The sequence below is a fragment of the Xyrauchen texanus genome, chromosome 8, assembly GCF_025860055.1.
Source record: "Xyrauchen texanus isolate HMW12.3.18 chromosome 8, RBS_HiC_50CHRs, whole genome shotgun sequence".
Classification (NCBI taxonomy): Eukaryota; Metazoa; Chordata; class Actinopteri; order Cypriniformes; family Catostomidae; genus Xyrauchen; species Xyrauchen texanus.
The window spans coordinates 21,861,569-21,877,888 of record NC_068283.1 but is presented as its reverse complement, the minus strand read 5'-3'; the positions used below and the strand labels follow the sequence as shown (position 1 = coordinate 21,877,888).

The window sequence follows — 16,320 nt, the reverse complement described above, 5'->3', positions numbered from 1 at the left end:
ATCAAAGTCTCCACATGCAGTTTCCTGCTCAGCAAGATATGCTGCTGGTGGAAGCTGCATGTGTAACACTTAGTTACTGGCATAGACATTGAGCCCATTGAGTTATAAATGTCTGATCTATGGACAGAGCAATGAACAATTTCCTTGCTTGATCCAATTTGGATCTTGCAATTACTTTTATGGTTATTCTAAAATGCTACAAAGAATGTGAACATATCTTATCTTGCAAGTTCTGGTTACCATACATCAATTTAAGACTTTGTTGTAAGGTGAATGAATATATTTTGGTGTCTGCCAACAGGTTCACAGAATGGTCCATTCCTTTTAAATAAAAAAAGTAATTTTGTATGAGCCATGCCCTAAAATAAACATGCTCTACGGTTAGAATGCATTTGAGCATCCCCAGTAAAAGCCAAATTTGAATATCAAAAAATGAGCTGTCCAAGGTACTGAACAATATTCTGCTAAGAATATAGTCTCACAAATATCTGTCATAAGTCTACTCTTTGGAAGTTACTGAAAATATAATCATAAAATATACAGAGTTACGTAAAAGATTTGGTTGCTGTGCAAGGGGCAACATTTAATTACAAGTATACTTCATATAATCTTTTATCGATCTACTGTATATTCAGGCGTGTGTTTAATGGTCATGTATTTTGATGTGCTTTATCCCAGAGTTCTCCTTTCACCCTTGCATTCACATTTCAGTAAAGTTAAATGACTGGATTGTTAGCAATTAATTTTGAGGATTACTGTATACACAGCAATGTTGCAACCTTATTTGTTAGGGTCTATCACACTGAGAAGGGTACAAAGTGGTATAATTTAACCAGGCATTGGAAGTCAGCATGTAATGATCATATGAACTCTAGTTATTAGGAAATCTACAGTCTAACAAAATCTTAAGATGTTAATAATTATTAATCTTGCCAAGGCTTCAGAAGAAAAAAAGAGAAATATTAGACCACTGTAGATAAAATAGATAAAAATAGAATAATACAACATTGGTACAAGAAATATGCAATTACACACTAAACAACAAACATACATTTTTGCCTATTTTTAAGATTTACGTATTTTAAGTTAGTAGTTTTGTTCTGAAATTGAAATTATTTATTTGAGTGCACTAAGAACTCTTACCAAAGTCAATGATGCAAGCTATCCTTATATAACAAACTTAGTTTATTACTTAATCTCTATGACAATACACCTGTAAGACTGTCAGTGAAAATAAATGCATAATCTTACTACTGGAGAAGAAAAATTATTTAGGAGATCTTTTTTTTAATCCTCATATTTACTATATCCCATCCCAAACCCTCTATCCCAGTAACTATTGTCAAACCAGTCCCAAAAAGACTCTTCAGGCAAAGCTTTTCTCAAGTTATCACTCATTTTTATATATATATATATATATATGTTCAACAAACAGGACTGAAACAGTTTGGGTCTCGAGTCAAAACTGATCCACAATTTAATTTTTATATATTTTCTTTCTCCCCTTTTCTTCACAATTTGGAATGCCCAATTCTCAATGCACTCTCAGTCCTCGTGGTAGCGTAGGACGAATCTCAGTTGCCTCCACGTCTGAGGCCATCAATCCGCGCAGGTGGCTTGTTGAGTGCGTTACCGCAGAGACAGAGCCTGTGTGGAGACCCATGCTATTCTCCGCGGCATCCACGCACAACTCACCACGTGCCCCTACAAGAGCGAGAACCACACATTATAACACAAGGCGGTTACCCCATCTGACTCTACCCTCCTTAGCAACCAGGCCAATTTGGTTGCTTAGGAGACCTGGCTGGAGTCACTCAGCATGCCCTGGATTCAAACTAGCGACTCCAGGGGTGGTAGTCAGCGTCAATACTTACTGAGCTACCCAGGCCCCCTACTCTTTGAATATTAAATATCTCAACCTGACTCACGTTTCAGACACTCTGACTCGAAATGAGCCAATAACTGGGAGTAATATGATCCTAGAACTGGTGATATCTGCTTTTCCTAACTCTTCTTTGCAATGAACCACTCCAACTAGTTCACAAATCAGACTGAACGCTCCAGTCGCAACAGTTCTTGAGTCAACAGTACAATGAGTTTCTCTTAACAGTTCTCGAGTGAACAGTACACTGAACTGAGAATTGCCTATTTCAGATGTTTCTGACTGTCACGATTCACTGTTGTCTGCCCTGTGTTTTGCCTCTGTCATCTGTTCCCCATGGACTACACTTCCCATAATTCCCTGCCCTCATTACTGCCAGCTGTCTTCTATTGTCCTCACCTGTGTTTTCTGTAACGAATAGGAAGGAAGTTCAATAGCTGGATCTAGGTGCGGCAAAAGAGTTTAATGAACAGAAACAAACAAGTACAAAATAACGGGTAAACACAGGAACAAATAAAACATCCACGATGGGAAACAAAAACATAAACAGGGGAAACCACGGTAGGTCAAAACACATTCAGGTACATTCAACAACTGACAAAGAACAAGCAACCAACAGGGCATTATATACAAGAAGACTAACGAGTAAATGAAACACAGGTGAGGACAATAGAAGACAGCTGGCAGTGATGAGGGCAGGGAATTATGGGAAGTGTAGTCCATGGGGAACAGATGACAGAGGCAAAACACAGGGCAGACAACAGTGAATCGTGACACCGACACACAGAGAACTGATGAGCTACTGATACTTAGTATGCGTGTGATTAAGTATACTCAAAATATGTTTATGACTTAATTGTGTTACCGTTTTATCAACGTATGAAGAAAAAAAAACAGTTTCTGAGTCAAAAGTACACTGATCCAGGGACAACAGCTCTCAAATCAACAGTACATTGAGTTGCTCACAGCAGTTCTCAGGTCAACAGTCAAAAGAGCCACTCGTAACAGTTCTCGACTCAACAGTTCACTGATCAGGACAGCAGGTCTCGTATCAACAGCACATAGAGTCGCTCACAACAGTTTGTGAGTCAACAGTACACTGATCTGGGGACAGTAGATCTCGAGTCAACAGTACATTGAGTCTATCACAGCAAATCTTGAGTCAACAGTACAATGAATCACTCGTAAAAGTTCTCGAGCCAACAGTACATTGATTTGCTCACAACAGTTTGTGAGACAACAGTTCTCGGATCCTGGGACAGCATGTCTCGCTTCAACAGTACATTGAGTCACTCGTAACAGTTCTTGAGTTAACAGTTCACTGATCCGGGGACAGCATGTCTTGCGTCAACAGTACATTGAGTCGCTCGCAACAGTTCGAGTGACAACAGTTCACTGATGACAGCAGGTCACATCAACAGTACATAGATGTACTTGTAACAGTTTTTGAGACAACAGTTCACTGATCCAGTGACAGTAACTCTCGTATCAACAGTACATTGAGTCGGTTGCAATAGTTCTTGAGTCAATAGTTCACTGACCTGGGGAGAGCAGCTCTTGTGTCAACAGTACATTAAGTCGCTCGAACAGTTCGCAAAACAACAGTTCGCTGATCTGAGGACAGTAGCTCTCGTGTCAACAGTACATTAAGTCGCTCACCACAGTTCTTGAGTTAACAGTTCACTAATCCAGGGACAGCAACTCTAGCATCAACAGTACATTGAGTAGCTTGCAAGGGTTCTTGAGACAACAGTTCTCTGATCTGGGGACAGCAGCTCTCACGTCAACAATACATAGACTCGCTTGCAACAGTTCTTGAGTTAACAGTTCACTGATCCGGGGAGAGTAGCTCTCGTGTCAACAGTACATTGAGTCGCTCGCAACAGTTCTTGAGTTAACAGTTCACTGATCCGGGGACAGCATGTCTCGCGTCAACAGTACATTGAGTCGCTCTCACCAGTTCGTGAGATAACAGTTCACTGATCTGGGGTCAGCATGTCTTGCGTCAACAGTACATTAATTCAATTGCAACAGTTCTTGAGTTAACAGTTCACTGATCCGGGGACAGCAGGTCTCGCGTCAACAGTACATAGAGTGGCTTGCAACATTTTGTGAGACAAAAGTTCACTGATATGGGGACAGTAGGTCTCGCGTAAACAGTACATATAATTGCTAGCAACATTTTGTGAGACAATGGTTCACTAATCCGGGGAGAGCAGCTCTCACATCAACAGTTCACGAAACAACAGTTCACTGATCCAGGGACAGGAGCTCTCACGTCAACAGTACATTGAGTCGCTCGCAACAGTTCTTGAGTCAAAAGAACAATGATCCAGGGACAGTAGCTGTCGTGTCAACAGTACATTGAGTCGCTCGCAACAGTTCTTGAGTCAAAAGGACAATGATCCAGGGACAGTAACTCTCGTGTCAACAGTACACTGAGGCACTCGCAACAGTTCTTGAGTCAACAGTACACTGATCCAGGGACAGCAGCTCTCGTGTCAACAGTACATTGAGTCGCTCGCAACATTTCTTGAGTCAAAACGACAATGATCCAGGGACAATAGCTCTCGTGTCAACAGTACACTGAGGCACTCACAACAGTTCTTGAGTCAACAGTACACTGATCCAGGGACAGTAGCTCTCGTGTCAACAGTACATTGAGTCGGATGCAACATTTCTTGAGTCAACAGTACAAGGATCCTGGGACAGTAGCTCTCGTATCAACAGTACAATGAGGCGCTTGCAACAGTTTTTGAGTCAACAGTACAATGATCCGGGGACAGTGGCTTTCGTGTCAACAGTACATTGAGTCGCTTGCAACAGTTCATGAGACAACAGTTCATGAGACAACAGTTCACTGATCCAGAGACAGCAGGTCTCACGTCAACAGTACATAGACTTGCTCGCAACAGTTCATGAGACAACCGTTCACTGATCCGGGGACAGTAGCTCTTGTGCCAACAGTACATTGAGTCGCTCGCAACAGTTCTTGAGTCAAAAGTACAATGATCCAGGGGCAGTAGCTCTTGTGTCAACAGTACATTGAGGCGCTCACAACAGTTCTTGAGTCAACAATACAATGATCCAGGGACAGTAGCTCTCATGTCAACAGTCCAACGAGGCGCTCGCAACAGTACAATGATCCAGGGACAGTAGCTCTCGTGTCAACAGTACATTGAGTCACGCGCAACAGTTCTTGAGTCAACTGTACAATGATCCAGGGACAGTAGCTCTCGTGTCAACAGTACATTGAGTCACGCGCAACAGTTCTTGAGTCAACTGTACAATGATCCAGGGACAGTAGCTCTCGTGTCAACAGTACATTGAGGCGCTCACAACAGTTTTTGAGACAACAGTACACTGATCCAGGGACAGTAGCTCTCGTGTCAAAAGTACATTGAGTCACTCGCAACATTTCTTGAGTCAACAGTACAAGGATCCTGGGACAGTAGCTCTCGCGTCAACAGTACAATGAGGCACTTGCAACAGTTCTTGAGTAAACAGTACAATGACAGTGGCTTTCGTGTCAACAGTACACAGACTCGCTTGCAACAGTTCATGAGACAACCGTTCACTGATCCGGGTAAAGTAGCTCTCGTGTCAACAGTACATTGAGTCACTCACAACAGTTCTTCAGTCAACAGTACAATGATTTGGGGTCAGTAGCACTCATGTCAACAGTACATTGAGTCACATGTAACAGTTCTTGAGTCAACAGTACAATGATCCGGTGACAGTAGCTCTCATGTCAACAGTATATTGAGTCACATGTAACAGTTCTCAAGTCAACAGTTCACTGATGCGAGGAAAGCAGCTCTCACATCAACAGTACATTGAGTCGATCACCGCAGTTTGCGAGTCACCAGTACATTGAACTAAGAATCACCTCTTTCAGACTTAATACTGAGAACTGCTGATCAGTGAGCTGCTTAAATATAGGATGTATTGTAAGACAACCGAATGAAACACTGATGACAATAAATGCCCTTATTATAATAAGTTAATTAAATAAAACTTAACAATGGCATTATGGCTTACATATGGCTTCATTGAATGTGTTTGAACATGTTCCAAAATGCCAGGGTATTAGCGTTATGCATTACAATGACGTCATTACATGATGACGTAAAAGAACTGGCGAATCGGTTTTATGAACCGGTTCAATGAAACCAACTGTCCGAAAGAACCAGTTAATTGAAAATAATCAGACTTCCCATCACTGCTGTTTACTGCAGCACTGCGCTAATGCATTCGCATAGCTGTGTAGACCAGAAGGATGCGCCCGTGACGTCAAGAGCCGGCAATATAACAAATAACAAAATGCACAGGTTTTTTCTGAGGAATTTCTTTGAAAGGGGTTATAACATTTTTGATTATCCATTTGTATTTAATGTATGCCATTAAACAGCACTAGAATCTCACTCTTTATGAGCTGTCCCTACCCGAGAGTCCTCCTAAAATACGAATGTATTGTCCCATTTCCTATCAAACAAATCCCAAACCCCCAGCCTTCTGCTTGACACCTCCTCGAAAGCTACCACCCTCCCCATCTCCACACACCACTCCGGAAATGAGGGCACACCATCCGACTTTCATCCCCTTAAAATAATCTGCCTGCCAATCAAAACACTGGTCTGAAATTCCCCCAAATTGATGACACCATCGCCCAAAATACAGAGTCTGGGACAAAGTCAAATTTGAGTGCCCAAACATCACATATAAAACTCTGAACCTTCAACCAAAATTCTTGGATCTTATCTCCCCCCCAAAAAACATGGGTTGTTTCTCCATTTTCTGATTGGCATCGCCAGCAGGTGGGTGTGTCTTTAAGACCAAGCCTATACAATCTAGAGGGTGACCAATAGAATCTATGTAAAATCTTGAATTGCATAAGGTGAACCCTTGCATCTCTAGATGCTGACTTGATGTTTTTAGAATCCTAGCCCATGCTCCCTCCTCCAATACCAAGTTTAAATCTCCCATAATCTTTTGATAGAAGTTAAAGCTCCGACTCCCAGACTCTGAATTCGCAGGGAGTAAATACACTGATGCCTCATGACCTTTCCCAAAAGAAGTAATCACCACTCCCTGAGTATCTGCCGATTTAAGGGGGTGTGTGCTACTCCCAAAAACAATACAAAGCAGGTGGCACAGTTATAAATACCTATAGAACTGAGATATGAATCCTAAAATGTTAAACCACATTTTCAAAAGATCTCCACAATCCACACTCATATAGGTCACCGAGTGCAGTTACCCCCCTCACAATCCACTCTGACCAGCAGAAAGGGGACATATTAATACATAATTTAGGGTTGCTTGTGGCAACATTTAAATAAATGTCTGAATTAAACACTCTCGACACTGGGTGTAACTTAACTTAGTTTGATAGAAAGGCTTTGCAATTGCGAAATAGGGGCAAGAACTTCCTGTTCAATACAAAACCAGGGAGGGGCTCTCTCAGTTGAAAGCAACAAATGAGCCAAATGTCTGAGACTCATAATAATAAAACAAAATCTTGGGTAGGCCTAGCCCAACTTTTTCAATCAGCCTATCTAACATTAAAATGTAATCTAGGACGCTTACCATTCCAAATGAAGGACTTCGTTGTGCTATCAAATTGCTTGAAATAAGAGAGGGGGATATCTACAGGGAGAAATTGTAACAGGAAGTTCAATTTTGGAATACAATTCATTTTAATAACATTAACCTTCCCAATCATAGATAAATGAAATGAAGCCCACCTGCCCACATTGTTCGAAAACCTTTTAATTAAGGGGTCAAAATGAACAAGTCCAATAAATTTACTGGGAATAAAACAAGCTTCAGCACCTAGCAGAACCAGCATGAAAAACAAAACAAAAAGCTGTTCAGTTTCCTCAGGCAGTCAAACAAATATTCAGTGAACCGGCCCATTTGATTGTTACATGAGTGCCATAAATTACCTAATCACTCCAATGTCTTGCAAGAAATACTCCACAAAACAAAATCCAGCCAATAGGAGGCATAAGCACAGAGAATGTGCAGATTCATCCACAACACTGTCCCAAAGGAGTGTTACTACACAAAACAAACCCAATCCGCTAGGCGGAACCAGCACAAAATAAATAAAAAAGGCGCCCAGTTTCCTCGGACGGTCAAGTGAATGTTCAGTGAGTCAGGCTCACTCGGCAGCAACGTGAGTATCACACAGTGACTTACTCCATTGTCTCTATGAAGGACATTGCTTGCTGGGGACATGTAAATACTTTGCAGACATCCTTAGCATCTATTCTCAATTTGGCTAGGAACATCAGTGAAAAAAAGATCTTCTGTTGATGTAAGAGTTTCTTGCATTCCTTGAATCAATCATGTTTCTCTCTGGTTGCTCCGCCGCCTTTCTTGGCTACAATGAAGTAAGGGCTGTAGAAACCCTTTTTCATCTTCAGCGTCTCGATCACTGGGTCGCCTGTATCAGGAACGCTTGGGAGCCCTCCGGGTCCTCGAAGGGGTCCGTGAGACGGGGGGCGTGCGCTTCCTGCGGGGTGCTCGACGCTGGGGCTGAGAGCTGGGCCCGCTCTTGGTTGAGGTAGGAGGAGGACGCCCTCGGCGGGCAGAAGGAGCACGGCCCGTGCTGGAAGTGCGACGGGGCTTGATGTTGTTAGAGATGGCCTCCTTCTGCTTCTTCACCGCCGAGGAATGCTGGGCGGAATCGTGTTCCACAACTGCTTTCGGGTCCTTGAATAACATATAACATGCGAGTAAGGGCAGCTGGTGGACTTTCTGGTGCCCTCGTAGGGAGTTGGTGCCCTACACAGACTGCTTAGTCTGCTTATAGGGAGCGGCGGTACTGGTGGCAACTAAAAAATAAACACAAAGACAATGTTAGACTTAATTTTATGAGCCAAATAACTTTCAACTTTGTTTGATAGAATGCAAGGGATTTTCTAGTACCAATTTAGCATGATTACTCAAGGATAAGGTGTTGGAGTGATTGTTGCTGGAAATGAGGCCTGTCTAGATTTGATCAAAATTACTTTTTGAAAGTGTTGCTTTGCTTGGACACTACCACCAATTACTGTCATTGTCCATCCATAGTGGTTTCATGACAAGTTTTGTTGCACACATATGATTTGGAGCACCAGATTAAAGATATGAGAGGTGTAACAAGACACAGCCCATTGCTGCCTCTTGTGTTCAACTATGCTGTAAAAATATTTTGTCTGGTAACCTAAAAATGCTTCATTTGGCAACATTTAAATCAGCTGATTTTTAGTGGGCTGGGTAGCTCAGCGAGTACGCTGACTACCACCCCTGGAGTCGCGAGTTCAAATCCAGGACATGCTGAGTGACTCCAGCCAGGTCTCCTAAGCAACCAAATTGGCCTGGTTGCTAGGGAGGGTAGAATCACATGGGGAAACCACTTGGTCATCGCAATTAGGGGTTCCCGCTCTCAATGGGGCACATGGTAGACTGTGTGTGGATCGTAGAGAGTAGCATGAGTCTCCGTGGTGTCATGCACAATGAGCCACGTGATAAGATGCGCGGATTGACTCTCTCAGAAGTGGAGGCAACTGAGACTTGTCCTACGCCACCTGGCTTGAGGTGAGTAACAGTGCCACCATGAGGATCTACTAAGTAGTGGGAATTGGGCATTCCAAATTGGGAGAAAAATGCTGAATTTATTCAAGTCAAATGTGTTATTTGATCTCACACTAAATAAACCTGACAAATTAAGTTACACCAACGAAAGTCATTTTTATGGGTAAGTCTCGATAAAGTAAAATGGATCCTTGAGGTATAAATATCGTCAATGTGTGGCAATAGCATGCCACCAGAGCTAATGTGGAAATTGTTTAATTTCTAAAACTTTTTCTGTTTAACAAAATAGATACAGATGTCTAATTTGATGAAAATTAAAGTATGCAACAAATAACTTCAGTTTTTGTAAGCAAATTACTTAGATTTTACTGACTTTCAGAAAGTCAGATATATTTGATTACCACTGTCGTAAAAAAAAGAAAAAGGCAAAATCTGGGTTACAGTGAGACACTTACAATGGAAGTGAATAGGGCCAATTTTTAGAGGAATTAAAGGCAGAAATGTGAAGATTATTTTATAAAAGCACTTACATGAATAATTATGTTAAAACTTGTGTATTGCTTGAGCTGCAAAATGGCTAAAATCATTGTTTTTACAGTCGTCATGGCAGCAAAGTTGTAAAATTTTAGATAACTTTACAAAGAAAAGGTTCGTAAAAGATTTTTTATTAAACTAAAATCATGTTTACACATTTTTGTTTATGTCGTGTGACTGTACATTTTAAATAGTGAGTATCTGAATGTTTACGATTGGCTTCCATTCACTTCCATTGTATGTGCCTCACTGTAACCTCTATTTTTTGCTTGTTTTAAAGACAAGGAGGTATGAGTCTAAATACATTTTTGTGGTAATCAACATTATGCCATAAATGCTGTCGATTGTGCTTAACTTGTATTGAACCCGGAATATTCCTTTAAAAAGGGTTGATCTCATTGCTAAACTTTGTTGTTGCACATGATCTGCTTTAAACAACTTTAATCACTCCTGTAACTTTGTTCAATCACAATATAGAAACATCAGCATCAAAGATGAAAGGAGTGATGTCTCCTATAAAGGGCTGCTCAAGCCCCAATGTGTATGCTGAAGTGCCAGATGGTGACTGGGGCTGGGTGGTGGAGGAAAATTCCAAAAATCTTGATGATGCCATAGGTGAAAACCTCCACGAAGAAGAAAACCTCATGGAGGTTTTCACCTATGGCCACGGTTGTCAAACTGGGGTACGTGTACCCCCAGGGGTACGTGGACTGATTTCAGGGGGTACGCGAAAAAAGATCTAAGGGACTGTTCGTTTTTTATTTAAGGGGTTACCGGAGGAGTTTTGAGATCTGTAGTCAAAAAAGACTTGACCCTCCCTTCGCCAGCAATAATTTTTTCTATAACCCTCCAAAATGATTGTGAAAAAAGGCATGACCCTCCCGATAATTTATTGATTACTTCTGTACTGGTTTGCGCTTGGCAAAGATGTTCAGCCATTGTTTTTTTTACAATCAAACGACTAAACTCCTGCTTTCTCATCTTACTAGGCTGTAACGATAGACCAAACCTACAATTCGGTTCGTATCACGATTTTTGATTTTAGATTTGAAAAAAATCATGTTTTCGGTGCTGATGCAGTGGTGACGCGTTCATGTAACATGCAAGGGTGACGCTGCCAATAAAGTATCTAAAAGCTGCCACAAAGAACCGGCAAAAGTAATGATTATGAATATGTCAAATATAGCAAGGAGACATTTTAATTGTTTATTAATAAACAAGTGTTTGTCAGTGTCGACTGCAAAGATGAAGTTGGCGATGTTGACTCGCGATCTTCAGTAGTGAACGCGCCAGAGAGAAATGCACATTTCATACGGATTACATAAGCAGAGGGTCTGATTTCTTTCGTTTTGAATTGTTCTGTTAAAAAGTAGACATTTCAAGTTTTCTATATATTTCTCAGGCCTGTGAGGCAAGTACCTTATACGCTGTGTTTCGGTTCATTTATTAGACGAGAGTTCTGTTCACGCGCTGGCGCCTCCATGACATGATGATCTATTTTCTACTATATTTACTTCTTATTTATTAAATCCAGGCAATTGGTTGATGAAACACTGATTAAAATTAAGATACAATTAATAAAAAACGAAATTCACTTTAAAGAAAGTTTTAAAGTCACTTTCAGAGTGGTCATGTCCGTAACGGAGAACTGTCACGTCCGTAACATTGTTTTTTTCCTCATAAATGCGAACACAAAAAATTAAATAAAAATAATATTTTAAGTTCTGTGGAGGCCGACCCTCATCCGGTGGGTAGTATTACTTTTGTTTTGCGCAGTGTAGTTCATAGAATTACTAAAACATATTTTGGCACCTAAAAGTTAAAGATTTTTTGTGTCACGTCACATGTGTATTTCTCTCATATTAAATATAAAACGCATGTGTAGACTGATATTTTTCTAATGTCTGGAGCTTTATTAAGGGAGTATGGATATATAAACAGACGTTTCAGTATTAAATGCATTTTCTGAGAATTTATATTTCAAGTTTTGACTGCAAATGTCACGTCCATAACGCTTGAATTGCCCAATTTTAAAGAATTTATCCTCAACTAGTTTTTTTGCGTAGGTCTACGTATTTTATTATATTAACTTCTACTAATAGTAATTTAATTTAAGACCAAGTATAGGTACAGACTGTTTGTGGAAAATGATCTAAGACTGAAACTGTCCCCAATTCGGCCTAACATCGCTGCATTATGTAAGAACATCCAGGCACATCCCTCACATTGATTAAACTGGTGATGTGGATGGAGAGGTGGTAGGCCTATTCTGTGTGGTTTACTACAATTTAGTTTACTGTTTACTATTTAGTTTACTATTGTTAATGTGTTCACTTTTTATTATTATTTTACAACAGAGAAGTTAAGAAAATATGTCATCATATGTGAAAAACAATACTTATCAGTATGTGAAAAGTTAACAAAATCTTTAATGAGATGTTGGATATGTGTTGTAGGCCTATTTTGTGTGAGATTGGGTGCATATCTGTTTAAAATCATTATATTCAGCACATTTGTATCATATGTTGACTTTTGATGAGATTTGTATCATATTTTTATGATTCTATTCACTATTCTCGACGTAATTGATAAAAATAAATATTATTAAATAAAAAACCCTTGTTGTTAACAATTGGTGTTGGGGGTACTCCGGAAGATCTATAATGTCTCAGGGGGTACATGTCTGCTAAAAGTTTGGGAACCACTGACCTATGGCATCATCAAGATTTTTTGAATCTTCCTCCAGGACCTTATGAGCTGCTTCAGTGAATCCAACAGCAGAGTGTCTGGGTCGTTTCCATATGTGTCTTTGTCATGGCCTTTACCTGTATATCAGTCTTGAGACACCAAACATTTCAAAGGACTTTTCGCACTGTGCTTAACAAGGGGTTTTCTACTTTTTAAACACTGCTTTTAACCAGAGGTTATGAAACTGCATTTGCGGGCAAAACATTTTGGGTGAACTATTTTTTAAGAGACAAGCTTGCTCATCAGATCTCAGATATTATGTTCATGAGTGTGATTTTCTAATCTTATTTTCACATAAATTAAAACCGCTGGGGAATTTTAAAAGTGTGATTTTCAGGCCTGGAAAAATCATGGACATGAAAACATCTTAAATGCTAAATTCTACAATAAAAATCTGCTTGAAATTGCTCTATGTGAGTGTAATAAAATAATTAAAAAAATAAAAACAGACACAAAACAATCTTTATCTAGTAATCATGAATGCTTGGAAAAGTCATAGAAATGAAAGTCAATAGGAGTAGGAACCCTGTAATGCCTTGAATATGCATGAAAAAACAAACAAACAAACAAACAAATTAACAAACAGATTTTGATGTCTTTCAATATGAACCTATCAAACTGATCCAGACTGCCAAGTGCAGCTTTTCTGCCTTGGAATTGTGCTGAGAGCAAGCGATGCCCCGATTAATGGATATGCTGACTTGTGCTGTATAAGGGCTGCTGGCTGTTATGAGAGCTGACCAGAGATTCAGTCACTTTACCCAGCGATAAAGCAGCCCCATCATGTCATGACTCGACAGATGGATTCACATTTTTCCACAGAATTCAAAAATTGCGTTCTTTTTCATCAACGCAGTCACTCTAAGGGGCTTCGATAGACACTGATTACCCAAAGCAAAACTTGCTAGTAATACTGTTCTAATACCCTCACTAAATATAAAACACCACCATAAATTGACAGTTTAAGACTTGAAAAAGAACCCCTTCATTTAATTCTAAGTCATGCATTATTAATGAGTTATAAACGTGCAAATGTATTACAGTGCGTGAAAATAGGAAAACTTGTTACTTGAGTGTTATCATCAACATGCAGTGTCAGTGATTATTTGATTTAGTGTAATTTCGCCCACAGCTCCCCTCTCCACAGTTATGAGTAACCACTTTGGCTATCAGCCAGTCGTCATGCTTGGTGGACTTCTGATCAGCCTGGGAACCATCACAACAGCTCTTACCCAATCCATCGTTGAGATGTACATCACCATGGGAATCATTGCAGGAAATGCACTGTGTATATTTGTGTGACAAATTGTGTTAATTTGGGTTATATGTGTTATACATACATTTTAGGAACCAACCTTTCAAAATAATTGAGTTGAGTTTAATATGACTGAAAAAAAAATATAAGCCTCAGCATTGCTTTTTCAGCTTTACTTTTGAATGGCTGCCACCTATTTGCTGTTGGATCACTAACTTATTTGGTTTCCATAATTTGCCTAGAATTATTTTCTATGTTGAATTATTGTTTGATTAAAACAATTTTCTTGGTACATATGACATCCTTTTCTATTCACTTATCCTTTTCACAATTACAGAGAAGGAATTCAAGCAGTGCTATGACTGGTATTTCATTGGGCTAATCCTGCCACAGGTTCACTAGCACTTGACTCGTCAACATTACTGCAGTTAACAATTATTAATGAATTAAAATGAATTGAAGGGCCAGTGGTGGCTCAGCGGTTAAGGCTCTGGGTTACTGACTGAAAGGTTGGGGGTTCAAGCCCTAGCACTGCCAAGATACCACTGTTGGGCACTTGAGTATGGCCCTTGACCCTACATGCTCCAGGGGCTCTGACCCCAGATTAGTTGGGATATGCAAAACAACTGCATTTCATTGGATCTGTACCTGTACTATGCTCAATAAAGTTGATTCTTATCTTTTTGTTGTCAGGTTTTCTGATAGATGTGACTCAATATTATAGATCAGCCTTTTATTCCTGTGCGGCTGGCCTGGGAGTCGGGGCTCTGTTTCTTGGACTGGTGCGTCCAGTTAAAACTGACATCTGCCTTTGGAGAGGGAATCACCTGGGGCAAAAAACTCACTGAGACTCAACCTCACGGGGTAGTGATGATGCCCCTACTGACTTTGTAGAAGTGGAGACTGACAACAGTCCTGCCAAGAACAAGCCTTAACCAGTATGAATGCTGCCTCACCTGAAGAGTTGACACATGCAAGTCTCTAATCCTAATCACAAAAATGTGTTTACATTTATTGTCATTTTTATTATTTATTGAAACTGTTACAGGAAGAGTTTTGAGGCTCCTTTCCAGTGACAGTGACAGAACGCATACACCACAGTCTCCACTGAGAGACACGTTTTTAAGGAGGGTAAGCATGACCTTTTATACTTCTCATTTACCAAAGTCAGTGAGAAATGTGCCCTCACTATTTATTTAAGTATGTTGACCGTGAACAATCATAACAGTCTCAGTACTTTTCACAAGTGAAAATTTGTGGGACCTCATCTTGTCTGCTTTAATTGTAACATATAAAATGAAACATTACCCATTTTAGATGATGACGTATAGTCAAATTACTAGGGGCATTACCTACAGCACCTGCAAGTATTCCATGTTTTTTGATGCCGTCACTCATTTTAGAAATGTTTTATGAGAGATTAATTGTGCAGAACAGATGTCAAAGGCTTTCTGACATAGAAAAATGGGTCCCTTTGAATTCCTGCTAAATATCTTGCAGCCAACAAACAAACACACTGAAAAGTTCCTTACAAAATTCCCAAGAATGTCATGTTGTCGTCAGAATTTGGAGTGTGCATTGCAAATAATTTCCTCAAAGATCATTAATATTTGTATATTAATACAATCAAAATCTTGGATTAAAGTTGCAAATGTAATGTTAATTTACATAAATGGCAGAATTGTGTTATAGATAATTTGAGGTGACTTCAAAATGCAAATAGAACTTAATGTATTCTGATTCTTATCTTCTGTATACTGTTGTTTATTTGTCATAATGTATATATTATACTGTATACTTACGTTTTATACTTGCAGTGAGAAGACACATTTTGGGCATACTTTTATCTTGATTTGTACTTTTTTTTAATTATTATTTAATAAAACTGTAATGCAGATTTCTGCCTGTGAGATGCTACACAACTGAATATGGCAATTATATACGATCACTGTAGAATAAACGTGATTTTTATAATCGTCTCCTGTGTAGTGGTTATTTGGTTACTACTACAAAGGCTGATCACCATAAGCACACCTAGTGATTATGTTGCTGTATGTTAAAGGTCTAGGTGTCCAGTAGAAATCTGTATTTATTTATTTATTTGGTGCAACACTACAGCCTAGTGTAGGTGAAGTGGAATTGCACTTTAATATATGGCCATAACTGTACACATGAATTTAGAGAAATTAAAACAAGCTACAGAATTCCCTGAACGTAGTTTATTCCACAAAAACATCCAAATGAACATTTTTGAAAAGGTTTTTATTGAGTCAGTGATGAAGAGTGAGGAAGCATATGTGACTGTACGATGAAAGCA

General features: G+C 39.7%; 1 pseudogene; it reads left to right on the top strand.

The window, feature by feature from the left end:
* The window catches only part of LOC127648118 (monocarboxylate transporter 4-like), a 153,833-nt pseudogene extending 139,783 nt beyond the window's left edge, over positions 1 to 14,050 (top strand).
* The last annotated feature ends 2,270 nt before the right edge of the window (positions 14,051 to 16,320 follow it).